General features: G+C 41.4%; 1 pseudogene; it reads left to right on the top strand.

Moving 5' to 3' along the window:
* The first annotated feature begins 1,466 nt into the window (after positions 1–1,466).
* LOC118011839 lies at positions 1,467–2,371 on the top strand (annotated as a pseudogene).
* The last annotated feature ends 1,036 nt before the right edge of the window (positions 2,372–3,407 follow it).

Genomic DNA, 3,407 nt, shown 5'->3' with positions numbered 1-3,407 from the left:
ATATAAAGATAAGAGCTGAATGAGCATGCCACCAATGGACAAAGAGGGTATTTTCACAGAGCCAGTATTTTTAGGTCATCCCATCTCCTTCTGATGTTGATTAAAACATATCATTGGCCATTTACTTTAAAAGAATGCAATATATGCTTGTGCACATACACAGTTACTTTTTGTACAATAAAGAAATGGGGAAGGGGAAAATGAAATTAGAGAGAAAACTACACTGCAGTAAGTCAGAATGTGGTGGAACCAAATTGTGGTTTTCTAATTGAGAATGTTTTCCTGGTCTGGAGGAAGGGTTTTCTGGAGTAAAGTACCAGGTTCTCTTTTTAGTAGACACCTCCTGTCTGCTGTAGGAACACATCAATTGTATCTCCATCCTCCATTTCCAACTGTGCAGGTGTGTCTCTTTCATTGATTGGCTGCCCATCAAATCGGAATCTGATCAGCCTCATTGACAAACCATGTCATTCATAATAGGCTTTCATTAGTTTACTAAGTAGTGTATGCCTCTTAATCTTAAACTGTACCACAGAACCATCCTGCCCCATCAAATTAATTATGATCACTATTCTCAGTCTGGACTCCTCCTTTGCCTTTTCATAGGCCATGGCAAGTGCTAGAGTGTCCTCAACTGCTGCTTCATGAAGAGGTACCAGCTCTGTACCGAAGGAGCACACAAGCAGCACCAGGAGTGGCAGAAGGTGGTGGCACTAGTATTGAGAAACTCATTTTTAAAGTAACTTGTTATGAAGCAATAGATAAATTAGATACCTGATAAAATGTTTTTATAAAAACTTACAGTATTCTTCATATACAATAATGAAATACTAAAATGCTAAATTTAAATAAAAAATAAAATGAGGAATCCTGATATTACTTGTTTTTAACACATATTTAAGAAGTTCTAGCCAGGGGCGCCTGGATGGCTCAGTTGGTTAAGTGTCTGCTTGGCTCAGGTCATGATCCTAAGGTCCTGGGATAGAGTCCCATGTCAGGCTCTCTGCTCAACAGGGAGCCTGCTTCTCCCTCTCTCTCTGCTACACACGTGCTCACTCTCTCTCAAACAACTAAATAAAATCTTAAAAAAAGAAAGTTCTATCTAGCCCATTAAGATGGGGGGGGCAGCTTTTCCTGTGGGAATTATTGGGTTGAGAGGAGTGTAGTCTTCCCCCTTTTCCCTACTATGGTGTAGCAACCATTGATATCAGTTTACTCCAGAAAGGGGAGTTATCTGGCAAAAATGTAACTGCCTGCTGTGTTCAAGGCTTCCATTTAACCAGATATTGTGAACTTTGTTCAACTTGTGCAACAAAGACAGCACTGTGCTGCCAATTAGCAGGGCATCAAACCAGGACTGGGTGTTGGGGTATGAAGAGAGTGTGGCTTAAATTCCCAGAATTCAAGATGGTGTGACTCACAGTTCTGCCCAGGCTGCTTTTGGAGATAAGTGTTGTGAAACCCTTTGTTTGCACCAGCCATAACCTCACACCACTGGCACAACACAGAATGAACATAACACAGATGTATTATGTCTTCTGCTCTGCTCTGGCTGCTTTAGCCTTACCTGCGCTGGTCATATCTAAAGGTCATGATATTGAGGAAGTTCCTGAACTTCCTTTGGTGGTTGAAAATGAAGTTGAAAGCTAAGAGATGACTATGGAGTCTACTTTGCTTCTTAAGAAACTTAGGGCCTAGAATGAGATCACCAAGTCCCATGCCTCTCAGCAAACGAAAGCTGCAAAAGCAAAATGAGAAGTGGTCATTGTACGCAGAGCAGGGGGCTCTGAATCATCAATAAAAAGGACAAGAGTTGTCAAGGTCTTCAGAAACATCTTGGGAATTACTCTGCTTCATGTAAACAAACTCAACATTTTGAAACTTGCTCCTGGTGGGCACATGGAATGTTTCTACATTTGGAATAAAAGTGCTTTCTCTAAGATAGATGACTTACCCTCAAGAGTAAATACAATCTTCCATGCACACAATTTTCAATACAGACCTTAACAGAATCTCAAAAATCACAGAGATCTCAAGATCCTCTTAGAACAACACAAAAAGTTTCATCATAGAGTCCTAAAGAAGAATCTACTGAAAAACCTGAGAATGAAGTTGAAGCTAAACTCATATTCAAAGACCATAAACTAGAAAAACATTCTTCACCAGGCCAAGAATCACAAGCTCCAGGTGGATAAAGCTGCAGTAGCACTAGAAGCCAATTCAGATGAGAAGGGGGTTTCTAGCCAAGTAACCAGTAGTAGGGAAAAAAGGGAAGAAGGCTATTGGTGTTAAGAAGCAGAACTCTTTGGTGGGGAAAAAGGTTGCAGCTGCCAAGAACCCAGCCGCTGAAGAGATGCCAGCAGAAAAGACCCACCACAGAAAAAAAGCATGCTGCAAAAACTTAATTTATTCCATAAAGGTCAAATAATTTTGGGCAGCTCATTTTGAATAAAGACCTGATTAAAGAGGTAGTGAAAAACAAAAATGGGAAAAAAAATTTATAGACAGAAATTTGTCTTGATGGATATGGAAAAGAAAATCTATAGGGGCACCTGGCTGGCTCAGTTGTTAGGCGTCTGCCTTTGGCTCAGGTCATGATCCCAGGGTCCTGGGATCGAGCCCCACATCAGACTCCCTGCTCTGTGGGGAGCCTGCTTCTCCCTACCCCATTCCCCCTGCTTGTGTTCTCTCTCTCTCGCTCTGTCCTAAATAAGAAATCTTTGAAAAAAAATCTATAAATGATTACAACTAGTAAGAGAATTTAGTAAGTTAATCAGATAGGAAAGCAAAACACTGATGTTGCCGGTTCAAGATCGCAACATAGGAAGATTCTGAATTCACCTCCTCCTCCACTGACACATTGAATCTACAGCTACATGTGGAATAATTTCCTCTGGGGGGAAAAAAAAAAAAACCCTAAAAACTAGCTAACAATTACACCTTGAGCATACTAGGAAAAAAAAAAACAACAACACACACATCAAAGAAGCTGTGACACAATCCCGTCATAAACCCCACCTACTTTTTTGTTGTTGTTTTGAGAGAGAGAGAGAAAGGGGGGGGGTGCTGAGGGAAAAGGAGAGAATCTTAAGCAGACTCCATGTTGAGTGCAGAGCCTGATGCAGCGCTCAATCTTGTGACCCTGAGATCATGACCTGAGCCAAAATCAAGAGTCAGAGGCTTAACCAACTGAGCCACCCAGGTGCCCCAACCCCCACTTATAGTACAGGAGGGATTTAAGAACCCAGAACTTCTCCCATGGAGTGAAGGATCTGAATCCTACATCAGGCATCCCAATTTTTAAGAGAGCTCCCAAAGCATCTAGCTTTGTAAACAAATAGGGCTCACTTCAATGATGCCCAGGGCATAGTGATCTGAGAAATGGCTCTTAAAGGACACCCACACTT

Source organism: Mirounga leonina, unplaced genomic scaffold (genome assembly GCF_011800145.1).
Source record: "Mirounga leonina isolate KUSES-001 unplaced genomic scaffold, KU_Mleo_1.0 Mir_151, whole genome shotgun sequence".
NCBI lineage: Eukaryota > Metazoa > Chordata > Mammalia > Carnivora > Phocidae > Mirounga > Mirounga leonina.
Note: the sequence above shows the minus strand (reverse complement) of the source record. Positions and strands in the feature narration are given on the sequence as shown.